The sequence below is a fragment of the Leuciscus leuciscus genome, assembly GCF_965113295.1.
Source record: "Leuciscus leuciscus genome assembly, chromosome: 10".
Lineage (NCBI taxonomy): Eukaryota > Metazoa > Chordata > Actinopteri > Cypriniformes > Leuciscidae > Leuciscus > Leuciscus leuciscus.
The window spans coordinates 20,340,218-20,357,965 of record NC_138734.1 but is presented as its reverse complement, the minus strand read 5'-3'; the positions used below and the strand labels follow the sequence as shown (position 1 = coordinate 20,357,965).

Sequence of the window (17,748 nt, the reverse complement as noted above, 5' to 3'; positions counted from 1 at the left end):
TTGAAAACTAAATCAAACTGCCATTCTATATATATTAGCCAATGAAACTCATTTAAACTAATAAACTCTAATTTCATACACTTATAAACTAATTAACTTAAATTGAATAACTAATTAACTAATAAACTCATGAATTCATAGACTTATGAACTCTTAAACTCATAAATTAATAAACTCTGAACTCTAAACTCATTTAAACTTATAAACTCTAAACTCAAAAACTTGTACACTTATAAACTCATCAATTTATACACTTATAAACTCTAAACTCATAAACTCTGAGTGTGTGTGTGTGTGTGTGTGTGTGTGTGTGTGTGTATCTATCTATCTACCGCTCTGAATACCATAGCAACCACCCAGAACACCCTAGCAACCACCTAGCAACCACCCAGAACACCCTAGCAACCACCCAAAATATCCTAGCAACCACCCAAAAGACCCTAGCAACCACCCAAAACACCCTAGCAACCGCCTAGCAACCACCTTAAAAGACCATAGCAACCACCCAAAACACCCTAGCAACCACCCAAAACACCCTAGCAACCGCCTAGCAACCACCCAAAATACCCTAGCAACCACCCAAAATACCCTAGCAACACCATAGCAACCACACAAAACATCCTAGTAACCACCCAAAACACCCTAGCAACCGCCTAGCAACCACCCAAAAGACCCTAGCAACCACCCAAAATACCCTAGCAACACCATAGCAACCACACAAAACATCCTAGTAACCACCCATAACACCCTAGCAACCGCCTAGCAACCACCCAGAACACCCTAGCAACCACCCAAAACACCCTAGCAACCACCCAAAATATCCTAGCAACCGCCTAGCAACCACCCAGAATACCCTAGCAACCACCGAAAACACCCTAGCAACCACCCAAAACACCCTAGCAACCGCCTAGCAACCACCCAAAAGACCCTAGCAACCACCCAGAATACCATAGCAACCACCCAAAATACCCTAGCAACCGCCTAGCAACCACCCAAAAGACCCTAGCAACCACCCAAAATAGCCTAGCAACCACCCAGAATACCCTAGCAACCACCCAAAATACCCTAGCAACCGCCTAGCAACCACCCAGAATACCATAGCAACCACCCAAAATACCCTAGCAACCGCCTAGCAACCACCCAAAAGACCCTAGCAACCACCCAAAATAGCCTAGCAACCACCCAAAACACCCTAGCAACCACCCAGAAAACCCTAGCAACCGCCTAGCAACCACCCAAAAGACCCTAGCAACCACCCAAATTATCCTAGCAACCGCCTAGCAACCACCCAGAATACCCTAACAACCACCCAAAATACCCTAGCAACCGCCTAGCAAACACACAGAACACACTAGCAACCGCCTAGCAACCACCCAAAATACCCTAGCAACCACCCAAAAGACCCTAGCAACCACCCAGGACACCCTAGCAACCACCCAGAACACCCTAGCAACCTCCCAAAATACCCTAGCAACACCATAGCAACATCCTAGCAACCGCCTAGCAAAAAAACGTTCTGGTCCAAACTTTCTCAAGCCAACTTAAAGTTTGTCTCGACGAACTTTCGCATCTAGTTATTATTATTCTTCTTACTAAAACTGTTGACTCAAACTCGCCCTAGAGCTTTAACTCTACATACTTCAAACTCGGCTCAGACACTCAAACTGATCTGCAGCTATATGCTATATCTTTTCAGACTGATCGGACTTACGGTTTTCCTACAAATGACGATCAAAACTCGGAAAAACTCCCATTGACTTAACATTGGGCATTCTAAAAAAATTCAAACTCACCAACCGACAAAAATTCAAATCTAAATCCCTTGAAAACTAAACCAAACTGCCATTCTATATATATTAGCCAATGAAACTCATTTAAACTAAAAAAACTCTAATCTCATACACTTATAAACTAATTAACTTAAATTTAATAACTAATTAACTAATAAACTCATGAATTCATAGACTTATGAACTCTTAAACTCATAAATTAATAAACTCTGAACTCTAAACTCATTTAAACTTATAAACTCTAAACTCAAAAACTTGTATACTTATAAACTCATCAATTTATACACTTATAAACTCTAAACTCATAAACTCTGAGTGTGTGTGTGTGTGTGTGTGTGTGTGTGTGTGTGTGTGTGTGTCTGAGTGAGTGTGTGAGCGAGGTAGTCTGTTTGAGTGTGTGTGTGTGTGTGTGTGTGTGTGTGTGTGTGTGTGTGTGTGTGTGTGTATCTATCTATCTACCGCTCTGAATACCATAGCAACCACCCAGAACACCCTAGCAACCACCTAGCAACCACCCAGAACACCCTAGCAACCACCCAAAAGACCCTAGCAACCACCCAAAATACCCTAGCAACACCATAGCAACCACACAAAACATCCTAGTAACCACCCATAACACCCTAGCAACCGCCTAGCAACCACCCAGAACACCCTAGCAACCACCCAAAACACCCTAGCAACCACCCAAAAGACCCTAGCAACACCATAGCAACCACACAAAACATCATAGTAACCACCCATAACACCCTAGCAACCGCCTAGCAACCACCCAGAACACCCTAGCAACCACCCAAAAGACCCTAGCAACCGCCTAGCAACCACCCAGAATACCCTAGCAACCACCCAAAACACCCTAGCAACCACCCAAAACACCCTAGCAACCGCCTAGCAACCACCCAGAATACCCTAGCAACCACCCAAAACACCCTAGCAACCACCCAGAACACCATAGCAACCGCCTAGCAACCACCCAAAAGACCCTAGCAACCACCCAGAATACCCTAGCAACCACCCAAAACACCCTAGCAACCACCCAAAAGACCCTAGCAACCACCCAGAATACCCTAGCAACCACCCAAAACACCCTAGCAACCACCAAAAAGACCCTAGCAACCGCCTAGCAACCACCCAGAATACCCTAGCAATCACCCAAAACACCCTAGCAACCACCAAAAAGACCCTAGCAACTGCCTAGCAACCACCCAAAAGACCCTAGCAACCACCCAAAACACCCTAGCAACCACCCAAAAGACCCTAGCAACCACCCAAAAGACCCTAGCAACCACCCAGAACACCCTAGCAACCGCCTAGCAACCACCCAGAATACCTTAACAACCGCCTAGCAACACCATAGCAACCACCCAGAACACCCTAGCAACCGCCTAGCAACACCCTAGCAACCACCCAAAATACCTTAGCAACCGCCTAGCAACAACATAGCAACCACCCAGAACACCCTAGCAAACCGCCTAGCAACCACCCAGAATACCCTAGCAACTGCTTAGCAACACCATAGCAACCACCCAGAATACCCTAGCAACCGCCTAGCAACACCATAACGACCACCCATAACATCCTTGCAACTGCCTAGCAAAAAACATTCTGGTCCAAACTTTCTCAAGCCAACTTAAAGTTTGTCTCGACGAACTTTCGCATCTAGTTATTATTATTATTCTTCTTACTAAAACTGTTGACTCAAACTCGCCCTAGAGCTTTAACTCTACATACTTCAAACTCGGCTCAGACACTCAAACTGATCTGCAGCTATATGCTATATCTTTTCAGACTGATCGGACTTACGGTTTTCCTACAAATGACGATCAAAACTCGGAAAAACTCCCATTGACTTAACATTGGGCATTCTAAAAAAATTCAAACTCACCAACCGACAAAAATTCAAATCTAAATCCCTTGAAAACTAAATCAAACTGCCATTCTATATATATTAGCCAATGAAACTCATTTAAACTAATAAACTCTAATCTCATACACTTATAAACTAATTAACTTAAATTTAATAACTAATTAACAAAAAAACTCATGAATTCATGTACTTATGAACTCTTAAACTCATAAATTAATAAACTCTGAACTCTAAACTCATTTAAACTTATAAACTCTAAACTCAAAAACTTGTACACTTATAAACTCATCAATTTATACACTTATAAACTCTAAACTCATAAACTCTGAGTGTGTGTGTGTGTGTGTGTGTGTGTGTGTGTGTGTGTGTATCTATCTATCTACCGCTCTGAATACCATAGCAACCACCCAGAACACCATAGCAACCACCTAGCAACCACCCAGAACACCCTAGCAACCACCCAAAAGACCCTAGCAACCACCCAAAATATCCTAGCAACCACCCAAAAGACCCTAGCAACCACCCAAAAGACCCTAGCAACCACCCAAAAGACCCTAGCAACCACCCAAAAGACCCTAGCAACCACCCAAAAGACCCTAGCAACACCATAGCAACCACACAAAACATCCTAGTAACCACCCATAACACCCTAGCAACCGCCTAGCAACCACCCAGAACACCCTAGCAACCACCCAAAAAACCCTAGCAACCACCCAAAATACCCTAGCAACACCATAGCAACCACACAAAACATCCTAGTAACCACCCATAACACCCTAGCAACCGCCTAGCAACCACCCAGAACACCCTAGCAACCACCCAAAAGACCCTAGCAACCACCCAAAAGACCCTAGCAACCGCCTAGCAACCACCCAGAATACCCTAGCAACCACCCAAAACACCCTAGCAACCACCCAAAACACCCTAGCAACCACCTAGCAACCACCCAGAATACCCTAGCAACCACCCAAAACACCCTAGCAACCACCCAGAACACCATAGCAACCGCCTAGCAACCACCCAAAAGACCCTAGCAACCGCCTAGCAACCACCCAGAATACCCTAGCAACCACCCAAAACACCCTAGCAACCACCCAAAAGACCCTAGCAACCGCCTAGCAACCACCCAAAAGACCCTAGCAACCACCCAAAACACCCTAGCAACCGCCTAGCAACCACCCAAAAGACCCTAGCAACCACCCAGAACACCCTAGAAACCGCCTAGCAACCACCCAAAAGACCCTAGCAACCACCCAAAACACCCTAGCAACCACCCAAAATATCCTAGCAACCACCCAGAATACCCTAGCAACCACCCAAAACACCCTAGCAACCACCCAGAACACCCTAGCAACCGCCTAGCAACCACCCAAAAGACCCTAGCAACCACCTAGCAACCACCCAAAAATCCCCTAGCAACCACCCAGAACACCCTAGCAACCGCCTAGCAACCACCCAAAATACCCTAGCAACCGCCTAGCAACCACCCAAAAGACCCTAGCAACCACCCTAAATATCCTAGCAACCGCATAGCAACCACCCAGAATGCCCTAGCAACCACCCAAAACACCCTAGCAACCACCCAGAACACCTGAGCAACCGCCCTAAATACCCTAGCAACATCATAGCAACCACCCATAACATCCTAGCAACCGCCTAGCAAAAAACTTTCCGGTCCAAACTTTCTCAAGCCAACTTAAAGTTTGTCTCGACGAACTTTCGCATCTAGTTATTATTAAGTTGGCTTGAGAAAGCCAACATATTGAAATCCTATTTAAACTTATTATTATTATTCTTCTTACTAAAACTGTTGACTCAAACTCGCCCTAGAGCTTTAACTCTACATACTCCAAACTCGGCTCAGACACTCAAACTGATCTGCAGCTATATGCTATATCTTTTCAGACTGATCGGACTTACGGTTTTCCTACAAATGACGATCAAAACTCGGAAAAACTCCCATTGACTTAACATTGGGCATTCTAAAAAAATTCAAACTCACCAACCGACAAAAATTCAAATCTAAATCCCTTGAAGACTAATTCAAACTGCCATTCTATATATATTAGCCAATGAAACTCATTTAAACTAATAAACTCTAATCTCATACACTTATAAACTAATTAACTTAAATTTAATAACTAATTAACTAATAAACATATACTTATGAACTCTTAAACTCATAAATTAATAAACTCTGAACTCTAAACTCATTTAAACTTATAAACTCTAAACTCATTTAAACTTATAAAGTCTAAACTCAAAAACTTGTACACTTATAAACTCATCAATTTATACACTTATAAACTCTAAACTCATAAACTCTGAGTGTGTGTGTGTGTGTGTGTGTGTGTGTCTGAGTGAGTGTGTGAGCGAGGTAGTCTGTTTGAGTGTGTGTGTGTGTGTGTGTGTGTGTGTGTGTATCTATCTATCTACCGCTCTGAATACCATAGCAACCACCTAGCAACCACCCAGAACACCCTAGCAACCACCCAAAACACCCTAGCAACCACCCAAAAGACCCTAGCAACCACCCAAAATACCCTAGCAACACCATAGCAACCACACAAAACATCCTAGTAACCACCCATAACACCCTAGCAACCGCCTAGCAACCACCCAGAACACCCTAGAAACCACCCAAAACACCCTAGCAACCACCCAAAATACCCTAGCAACACCATAGCAACCACACAAAACATCCTAGTAACCACCCATAACACCCTAGCAACCGCCTAGCAACCACCCAGAACACCCTAGCAACCACCCAAAAGACCCTAGCAACCGCCTAGCAACCACCCAGAATACCCTAGCAACCACCCAAAATACCCTAGCAACCACCCAGAACACCCTAGCAACCTCCCAAAATATCCTAGCAACACCATAGCAACCACCCATAACATCCTAGCAACCGCCTAGCAAAAAACGTTCTGGTCCAAACTTTCTCAAGCCAACTTAAAGTTTGTCTCGACGAACTTTCGCATCTAGTTAATATTATTATTATTATTATTCTGTGAAAAACTGTTGACTCAAACTCGCCCTAGAGCTTTAACTCTACATACTCCAAACTCGGCTCAGACACTCAAACTGATCTGAAGTTATATGCTATATCTTTTCAGACTGATTGGACTTACAGTTTTCCTACAAATGACGATCAAAACTCGGAAAAACTCCCATTGACTTAACATTGGGCATTCTAAAAAAATTCAAACTCACCAACCGACAAAAATTTAAATCTAAATCCCTTGAAGACTAAGGGCGTTTTTCCACTGGGTTCGTTTGCTGCGGTCCGAACCCGAGTGCGCTCGTTCCCGGCGCCCCCCGCAGCGTTGGTCTGGTTTCACACTCAATTAGTTGTATCGAACCCAGGTGCGTTTGCAGTGATCTTACGTCATCGCAAACGCACCCGGAAAACGCATGGATAATACAACTCGACTGAGCAAAGCTGTAATTTGTCTGTTTTTTGGTGCTATTATGCACAACATAGTGAGAGACATCACCTCTTCAGTGTCCCACAACGTTCCCCTGCCACTCATGGTTGTCGTGTGTGAGGAAACAATGATATCGACAGTGATACGCATGCGCGGGATACTATACTTCCTGAATAAGCGCGCACCGAGTCCGTGTTGCTTGCACATTAACGCGAACCGCGCCACGGTTCGGGAGCAACCGAGCTCAGACCACCTCCTCCAGGTAGTCTCGGGTTCGGTACTCTAGTGCGCACCCGGGTCCGATGACAGCGTTCACATTAGCGATTTTTCATGCGAACCGTGCCCCGGTCCGCACTAAACTGCCAGTGTGAAAGCGCCCTAATTCAAACTGCCATTCTATATATATTAGCCAATGAAACTCATTTAAACTAATAAACTCTAATCTCATACACTTATAAACTAATTAACTTAAATTTAATAGCTAATTAACTAATAAACTCATGAATTCATAGACTTATGAACTCTTAAACTCAAAAATTAATAAACTCTGAACTCTTAAACTCATTTAAACTTATAAACTCTAAACTCAAAAACTTGTACACTTATAAACTCATCAATTTATACACTTATAAACTCTAAACTCATAAACTCTGAGTGTGTGTGTGTGCTTGTGTGTGTGTGTCTGAATGTCTGAGTGAGTGTGTGAGCGAGGTAGTCTGTTTGAGTGTGTGTGTGTGTGTGTGTGTGTGTGTGTGTGTGTGTGTGTGTGTGTGTATCTATCTATCTAACTTATTTATCTATCTATCTCTCTGTCATAAACTTCAAACTACTTTAAACTTTAAACCAATTTAAACTTCTTAAGTTTAAAGCTCCCAGCTCCCAAGCAACTCCATAGCAACCAAACTTGAGTATCCTAGCAACCGTTTTGCAAGACCTATATCTCTGTATCAGAACATCGTATAGAGCTGGTAAGTCCCGCCCCCTCCGTAAAACCCCGCTGGACCTCAAAGTTGAAAACCCGTCAATGCAAGTGAATGGGAGAAAATAATTATTTTCTGGTCCCGTTTGAATTGTGCCATTGAATTTCAGTTTTCTTAAAAATTAATATTAAAAATCATAAAAATCCCATAGACTTACATTGCAGAGTGCTCAAATTGAGCCAAGACTACGGTGGCCCATTAGTATACAAGCCAAAAAACTCAAATCTAAACTCCCTGAAGCCTTAGACTCAATTAAACTACCATTCTAAATCTATCTATCTATCTATCTATCTATCTATCTATCTATCTATCTATCTATCTATCTATCTATCTATCTATCTATCTATCTATCTATCTATCTATCTATCTATCTTCAAACCCTTTCTATCTATCTATCTATCTATCTATCTATCTATCTATCTATCTATCTATCTATCTATCTATCTTCAAACTATTTCTATCAATCTATCTATCTTCACAATGTTTCTATCTATCTATCTTCAAAACTTTTCTATCTATAGATATCTATATATCTATCTATCTATCTATCTTCAAACGTCTTCTTTCTATCTATCTATCTATCTATCTATCTATCTATCTATCTATCTATCTATCTATCTATCTATCTATCTATCTATCTCTTTCAAACTAATCTATCTTTCTTTCAAACTAAGCTTTCTTTCTTTCTAACTAATCTATCTTTCTTTCAAACTAAGCTTTCTTTCTTTCTAACTAATCCATCTTTCTTTCTAACTAATCTATCTTTCTAACTAATCCATCTTTCTTTCTTTCTAACCAATCTCTCTTTCTTCTTTCTTTATTTCTTTCTAACTAATCTATCTTTCTTTCTAACTAACTAACCATCTTTCTTTCAAAAACTAATCTTTCTTTCTAACTAATCTTTCTTTCTATCAAATTTTTCTTTCTTTTCTTTCTTTCTAACTTTCCTTTTTTTCTAACTAATCTTTTTTCTTTTCCTTTTAATCTTTCTAACAAATCTTTCTTTCTATCTAATCTTTCTTTCCTTTCTTTCTAAATAATCTTTCTTTCTAACTAATTTTTCTTTCTTTCTTTCTTTCTTTCTTTCTTTCTTTCTTTCTAATCTTTATTTTTCTTTCTTTCTTTCTAACTAATCTCTTTTTTCTTTCTAATTAATCTTTCTAACTAATCTTTCTTTCCATCTTTCTTTCTTTCTTTCTTTCTTTCTAACTAATCTTTATTTCCTTTTTCTTTCTATCTAATCTTTCTTTCCTCTTTCTTTCTAACTAATCTTTATTGCTATCATTTTTTTCCTTTTTTCTTCCTTTCTAACTAATCTATCTTTCTTTCTTTCTAACTAGTTTTTCTTTCTTTCTAACTAGTTTTTTCTATCAATTTTCTTTATTTTTTCTTTCTAACTAATCTTTCTTTCCTCTTTCTTTCTAACTAATCTTTATTGCTATCATTTTTTTCCTTTTTTCTTCCTTTCTAACTAATCTATCTTTCTTTCTTTCTAACTAGTTTTTCTTTCTTTCTAACTAGTTTTTTCTATCAATTTTCTTTATTTTTTCTTTCTAACTAATCTTTCTTTATTTCTTTTTTCTTTCTTTCTAACTAATCTTTCTTTTTTCTTCCTCTTTCTAACTAATCTTTCTATCAAAATTTCTTTCTTCTTTTTTCTTTCTTTCTTTCTAATATTTCTTTCTTTCGACTAATCTTTCATTCTTTCTTTCTACCTAATTTTTTCTTTCTTTCTATTTTCTTTCTTTCTAACTAATCTTTCTTTATCAAAAATGTATTTCTTTCTAACTAATCTTTCTTTCTTTTTTCTTTCTAACTAATCTTTCTTTTTTTCTTTCTAACTAATCTTTCTTTTTTTCTTTCTAATCTTTCTTTCTAACTTATCTTTCTTTTTTCTTTCTTTCTGGTAAATATTTCTTACTTTCTTTTTTCTTTCTAACTAATCTTTCTTTATTTCTTTTTTCTTTCTTTCTAACTAATCTTTCTTTTTTCTTCCTCTTTCTAACTAATCTTTCTATCAAAATTTCTTCTTTTTTCTTTCTTTCTTTCTTTCTAATATTTCTTTCTTTCGACTAATCTTTCATTCTTTCTTTATCAAAAGACACCTAGACATCTTTATAAATCTTTATCAAAAGACACCTAGGTCCCTGTACACCTAGAAATCACACTTCCAAGATGGCGCCGACCAGTGCAGTGGCTTGCCGTCGCTCCTCTCTGTTTTTTGGTTTGTTTGTGTTTTATGTTTTCTTCTACGTTTTAATTCATTCATGTCAGTCACTGAGGATTTATGACTCCACTACCCTGCTGCAGATTCGATCTCAAGTTGCATACTTGGCGATCAGTAATGTGAACAAGTGCGCTTTTCCTTATCACACACTGCCGCCGTATCTACGGCGCTCTCCGACTGGATGTGTGTGCTGCAGGCGTAAGCGGCGCCGGCGACGACGAGGGAGACGTGCGGGCGCTCATGTGAGGCAGAGATTTCGGCGGGGGTCTGCTGTTGAGGTGCAGTTTGCAGATGATGCTGGCAATACGGATTGGGCTGTGGATCTTCGGGGCTGGCGATGTTCTTTCCTGCTGCCCGTGTATCCAGATGGAGGTTCGTCAGTGCTGCGGTTTCTCCATGATACGAAGATTTCATCACACCGAAGAGGTGTATGCCTGAGCAACTTGAGCTGTCCTAAGATGGTAAAGTTGGGCGCTATCACATCAGCCCCCACGGTCTTGCACACGCTACAGATGGCGCTTTTAAATGCGCGCTCGGTCCTAAATAAGACCTTTATACTTAATGATTTTATACTGCACAATGCCTTGGATTTCCTTTTTATCACTGAGACTTGGATAAATGGGGATGAGTGGAGTCCCTGTGTGGATATTTGCCCACCTGACTATATCTTAAATAATACCCCGAGACAAATGGGTCGTGGTGGGGGTTTAGCTACTGTTAGTAAGCAGCAGTATAAATGCCACCGCTTGTCGACCACATGTTACTCGAGTTCTGAGGTTCAGCTCTTAAAGGTGCCCTAGAATGTGAAATTGAATTTATCTTGGCATAGTTAAATAACAAGAGTTCAGTACATGGACATGACATACAGTGAGTCTCAAACACCATAGTTTTCTTTCTTATTTAAATCTCGTTTTTGAAAAACACCCCTGAAAAACAGGCGAATCTCCACATAACACCAACTGTGACGCAACAGTCGGGATCATTAATATGTACGCCTCTAAAAATTTGCATATGCCAGCCCATGCTCAGTGCCAGGTGGAACTGCGCAGCCGAATCATCAGAAGTTCTGCAGGTGAAGAAACAAGCAGGAGGAGGATCATAGGGAAAATGGCAGCTCTATCTATAATCTATCTATAATCGGATACCGCTACAGTTTAATTCGAAGTTGTTAGTTTGCTCTGCCCATTTCACCACGGACTGTTTTTCTAACCTGGAACAATATCAAGCAGCCAGGCTTCTCTCGGCGTCTCAAACGGACGAAGGGGGCAATTTCAACTAACGTTATATTCCCGCAAGCGGTAAGTAGTGATTTTATTAACGATAATTTACACTGTGTTATCTAGATCCAGCGCGATATAGTTTTTTCCTCGAGAGACATCATGGCTTGCAAACGAGCGAACGAAGCATGGCAGTTGCTCAGTGTTTGGATGTACAAATGAACACAAAAGTATTTTTTAGCTCCTTCATCCGAGCCTCTGAAGAACCAGTGGGTTATGTGAATTTCTGATGTGTAATTGTTCAAGTTCAAAGACAGATAATCTTTCTCTCAAAGTCGTTCAACACTGTTTATGCATCAGTAAATCGCGTTGCAGTGATAAGATCTTCATTCACGCGATCAACAGGCTGTCATCTGCTCAATGGTCATCTGCAACCTTTTATGTGATGGGAATAGATCTAAATACTTAAAAAAAATTCTCATGATTCGTTAATCCCGATAGCTGTAATAGTAAAAACGTATAAAAGCTGTAATAGTAAAAGTTTTCCAGATAGCTCTACATGTAATGCCAGATATTTCATATGCAAGCATGTCAGCCAATCACAGCAGTGGGCAACAACACTGAAGTCTCACAGCAGACACGCCCCTTCAAACAGAGTGTTCAAATCAATAGATGAAATCAGGCTAGGAAATATGCCTTTTATTTCTAAATTATAACCAATTTTGATCTAAAAAACATACTAACATTATAAGGGCACCCCAGGAAACATTATAAAATAATAAAATAATCCATTCTACGGCACCTTTAAGGCTTGAGTTTCACAAGCCTGTTTTGGCAATTGTTGTTTATCGACCTCCAAAGTACTCTCCAGCGTTCATTCAAGAATTTTCGGAGTTTTTATCCACCATGTTATTATTGTACGATTATATTTGACTTGTTTGGGGATTTTAATATTCACATATGCTGCCCTGGGAAGCCTTTGGTAAAGGTTTTTTCAGACCTAATGGACTCGTTTAATTTTAAACAACATGTACTTGGGCCCACTCATGAGAAAGGACATACACTGGACTTTGTTTTCTCCTTAGGTGTAGCTGTCTGTGATGTTGTTGTAATGGATGCCTGCCTTTCAGATCATATGCCTGTCATATTTAATTTAAATATGCAATTTGAACGGGCGGAGCATCAGCCTTCTGGTTTACGCTCACGTATAATTACTCAGTCTACACCGCAGGCGTTTGGTGATTCTTTTAGCTCAATTGTAGATGTATCCTGGCTGGAGTCTGCATCTACTAAGGCTGACCCTGATGAATTACTTTCTGCTTTTAATTCGGTGTGTTCTGGAATTTTAGATTCTGTTGCCCCATACAAGATTAGGTCTAGTAAAGTCAATTTCCAGCCCTGGTTGAATGATCATACACGTGCGCTTAGACAGCAGTGTAGGCGAGCAGAACGGGCCTGGAAAAAGGACAAACTTACGATCTCGCAGCAGATTTTAGTAGATTCACGCAAGGGATATCAGAAGGCTGTGAAGGAGGCTAAATCAGCCTTCTTTTCAAAAATTATATTGCAGCACTCAAATTCACCAAAAACTTTGTTTCAATCTATTAATAGGTATTTGAACTCTCATACTGCGTCATTACCATCATCTACAGAATGTTGTGAAAAGTTTTTGAATATTTTTTCAGAAAAAGTTAATACAATCAGAGCTAGTTTTAGTGCTTTGAAGGGCTTGACAGGAGGTACTTTTAACCCTTTATCGGGCGAAGAACTATATTTGGTAACTTAATCGACCGTTCATAATGGCGTTTGCATGTCTCTCCGTGAGCTCGTAAAAGCACATGGATTTCTCCCAACCAATCAACGGATGTCAGTCTACGTCACCGATAGTAACACCATGGCATCTGACCAATCAGGAGTCGCCCACGCCATCACAGACTTCAGTGTCATCCGGATTTTCTGAAAGACGGATCTACGCTCCAATCTACTCAGACACAAAAAATAATACCAGCAAAACGAACAATGGTAAGTTAATGAAACTCACACATTATGTGGTTGAATAGTTGTGTTAAATGCTGAGATCGATGTTGTTTGTGTAGGATGTCTAGAAATTAGTGAACGTTGGACATGAAAAATGGTGTGATCATATTTGATCATACGCCCCGTTCAGGTAAAACTAGCGCAAGCTACAGTGTGTCCATAAATAGACATACGCCCGATTCGTCTAGCAAACCACACTTGTGGTATTTTTTTTTTAATAATGCATTATAACGTAGGACAATACTATTTAACAGTGCACTGAATGTTGCCACAGGTTTGTATAACACTAATCAGTGATCCAATGCGAAACTTAAACCATTTATTGAAATGATCAAGCCATAAATAGGGAAATATGTGTAATTTTGTTCAGTTTTATGACCTTATAACAGTTCCCTTTCAAGGGAACTCCCGTTGCGTCGAGAAATGACGCTGTGGGAACGCTTTGCGTGATGACGTCTTGAAGCACATGTAAAATCAGTCCAATGGTGTGGCGGAACGTCAGAGGCGGGTGACGTCACGTACCAGGAAACTATAAAAGCCGGCCCAAAACAGAAAACGAAAGCTTTCTGAGTCTTCAGTTGCGCTCTGTGTTGAAATCTGTCCTTGTTATTTGGTGTTGTCTGTCTCTATATATATATATTGATTCAGTTATGGCGAGCAAGCAGCAGTATCGAGTGTGTGTCCATCCCTGCCCGCGTTATTTAACGGGAGGTGACACACACACTCTTTGTGTTGTTTGTTTGGGAGAGGAGCATGCCCAGTCAGCACTCGAGGGTGGTGACTGTGAGCATTGCTGTGCGCTTCCATTGCGTACGCTCCGATCCCGTTTGGCTCGGTTCAATCCCGACCACGTTCCCCAGGGCTCGGGTCCCGCCGCGGCTGAGGCTCGGCGGCGATCTCAGACCTGGGGTTCGCAAATGGATCTGTCAGTGGATGTTGAGACGGGCTCTGCCTTATCTCAGCATCAATCTGACAGATCCAGTGCCTCTCATCAGGGTGCGGAAGCACGCGCTGCGGTTTCTTCCCCCCTGATAGAGGCACCAATACTGCAATTGTCCAGCTCTGAGGAGTTGGATGTTGTGAGTGTTGAAGCTGAGTCTGAGGATTCGCCACCTCAGTCTCATGCGTTTGAGGAACTGCTCGATGTTATTACTAGAGCAGTTGACAGACTTTCTATTGAGTGGCCAGAGGATAGGCAGGACGTTCGCTCGAAAAGTAAGCTCGACGAACGCTTCCTGCCATCTCGTGCTCAGCCTCAGCGAAGAAGCCTTCCGTTTTTCCCCGATCTCCACACCGAGGTGTCGAGATCGTGGGGAAAACCGGTTTCATACAGAGTATATGCACCACAAACATCTCATTATTCATCTATTCAGAAATATAAAGATTATGGTTATGGGGAGATGCCGAAGGTGGAGGAGACGCTTGCGAGCTATCTCTCTCCAGCAACGGCATCTTCCCTGAAAGCTCCTTCACTTCCCTCTAAGCCAGTAAAATATACTTCATCCCTGGTTCATAAATCTTATGCAGCCGCTGGTCAAGCAGCAGCGTGTCTGCATACGATGTCCATTATGCAAGCATATCAAGCAGAATTATTGGGGGATTTAGAGGAGGGCGGGGGAATTGGTCCCGATACAGTGGCTGAACTACGCAGAGCCACAGATTTGTCTCTCAGGGCCACCAAGGAGACCGCTAAATCAATCGGGCGGTCTATGGCAGCCCTGGTGGCCACTGAGAGGCATCTGTGGCTCAACCTGAGTGATATAAAAGAGAAAGAAAAACATGTTCTCTTAGATGCTCCGGTTTCCACTGTGGGTTTATTTGGCGATGCAGTAAACAGTGCAGTAGCTAAATCTCAGGAAGCTGCTAAACAGGCAGCTGCATTGCAGAAACTCCTCCCCCGCCGTTCTTTCTATGAGGCTGCTGAGCGGGAGCAGCCTCACTCCTCTAAAAAGAGCGCTGAGCACCGTGCCACTCAAAAACAGAGCGTTTCCTCCCGTGCTCCCCCACAAAAACCTCGGGGACACGGAGGGCGCGCTCAAACCCAGCAGTCTTCGAGGGGTAGAACGGATCTGCGGACCGTTATTACCGCCAAGAAGGCTGCTGGGAAAAAGTCCTGACGTCCGAGGACCCAGGACAAATGAGGGTAGTCCCCCCCGAAGTAGAGCGGTTAACACCTCATTTTACGGTGCCCGTCTCTCTTCGGTGCCCTCAGGGGACCGTTCTGCCAACCCTGCCACCTCTGGTGTTACAGGGCGCAGCGGTCTCCGGCGAGCACATATCTCAAGGTCCACCCGGAAACGTAGTGGCCTCGGGATGCCCGCCCCCTCCGAGGAGGGTGCTAGAGCAGTCTGTTCGGTCGTTCCCTGCCGGTTCGCCGTTACAGGGCGTCGAACCGACTACTCAACAGCAACAAAATCCAGAAACCAGTCTCGAGAGGCTGGTACCTCTAGTAGAATCTTTGACAGCGTGGAAGCTACTGTCAAATGTTTCTCGTTGGGTCCTGCAGACCGTGGAAAAAGGGTATCAGATACAATTCAAGAAACGCCCACCTCGGTTTATGGGGGTCCTGCCCACAGTGGTGGGCCCCGAGCAGGTTCTGGTTATGGAACAGGAAGTGAACACTCTGTTAGAGAAAGGGGCCATAGAATATGTACCTCCCTCCAGCAGGGAAACCGGGTTTTACAGCCGGTACTTCATAGTTCCAAAAAAGGACGGGGGATTGCGTCCCATTTTAGATCTTCGAGTTCTGAACGAGTCAGTCATGCAGCTCAAGTTCAAAATGTTAACATTGAGGCAGATCGTGCCACAGATCAGGTCCGAGGACTGGTTTGTCACGATAGACCTCAAGGACGCATATTTCCACATATCCATCCGTCCGTGTCATTGGAAGTTCCTGAGGTTTGCTTTCGGGGGCAAAGCATACCAATATCGAGTTCTTCCATTCGGCCTAGCTTTATCACCCCGCACTTTCACCAAATGCATGGATGCAGCTCTGGCGCCACTGCGCCTCCAGGGTATTCGCATTATGAACTACATCGACGATTGGTTGATTTTAGCTCATTCGCATCAGATGGCGGTTCAACATCGAGATGTTGTTCTCGCCCACATGAAAGAGTTGGGGTTACGGCTGAACGCCAAGAAGAGTGTGCTTTCTCCATTACAGAGGACCACTTTTCTAGGCGTGGTTTGGGATTCTGTGTCGATGCAGGCGCGCCTGTCACCGCCACGGATAGATTCCATCCTTGCAGCTGTGAAAAGTGTAAAGCTAGGCCAGCTACTCACTGTCAAACAGTTCCAGAGACTGTTGGGTCTCATGGCAGCAGCTTCCAACGTGATACCTTTTGGACTGCTACACATGAGGCCCCTGCAGTGGTGGCTCAGGACCAGGGGGTTTTCCCCGAGGGGCAACCCATTTCGCACAATCAAGGTCACGCGGCGATGCCTACGTGCCTTGGTTATGTGGAAGAAGCCTTGGTTCCTGTCCCAGGGCCCAGTGTTGGGAGCTCCTTGTCGTCGCAAATTGCTAACGACGGATGCTTCCCTCACGGGCTGGGGAGCGATCCTGGAGGGTCGCTCGGCTCAAGGTCTGTGGGAAGACCATCATCGTTCCTGGCATATCAATCGCCTAGAGATGTTAGCTGTCTTCCGGGCTCTGAGGAGCTTTATCACAGATCTCAGGGGGCACCATGTGTTAGTACATACGGACAACACATCGGTAGTCGCCTATATCAACCACCAAGGGTGTAGTCGCCTATATCAACCACCCGTTATCCAACTTGGCACGCCATATCCTCTTGTGGTCCCAGGGGAAGTTACTGTCACTCAGGGCAGCTTACATCCCCGGGGTACAGAATATAGGAGCAGACACTCTGTCGAGGCAGGGGCCGAGGCCCGGGGAATGGAGGCTCCACCCCGAGGTGGTGGAGCTGATATGGAGGGAGTTTGGCCAAGCACAAGTGGATCTGTTTGCGTCTCGAGAGACGTCTCACTGTCCACTTTGGTTCTCCCTCACGCATCCAGCTCCTCTCGGACTGGATGCTATGGTACAGACGTGGCCGAGGCTACGTCTGTACGCCTTTCCCCCAGTTGCTCTGCTCCCGGGAGTTCTGGAAAGAGTTCGCAGGGACCGGGTCCATCTACTTCTTATAGCCCCGCGCTGGCCGGGCAGAGTATGGTTTCCCGATCTTGTGTCCCTCCTCGAC

The 17,748-nt window shown here is 43.1% G+C and overlaps 1 long non-coding RNA gene across 1 annotated transcript in view; it reads left to right on the top strand.

The window, feature by feature from the left end:
• LOC309508658 overlaps nucleotides 1–12,329 on the top strand; it is an 82,076-nt gene extending 69,747 nt beyond the window's left edge. Inside the window, exon 3 of the long non-coding RNA XR_014209648.1 lies at nucleotides 11,084–12,329. This is a non-coding gene — a long non-coding RNA (uncharacterized lncRNA). The remainder of the gene's footprint in view (nucleotides 1–11,083) is intronic.
• The last annotated feature ends 5,419 nt before the right edge of the window (nucleotides 12,330–17,748 follow it).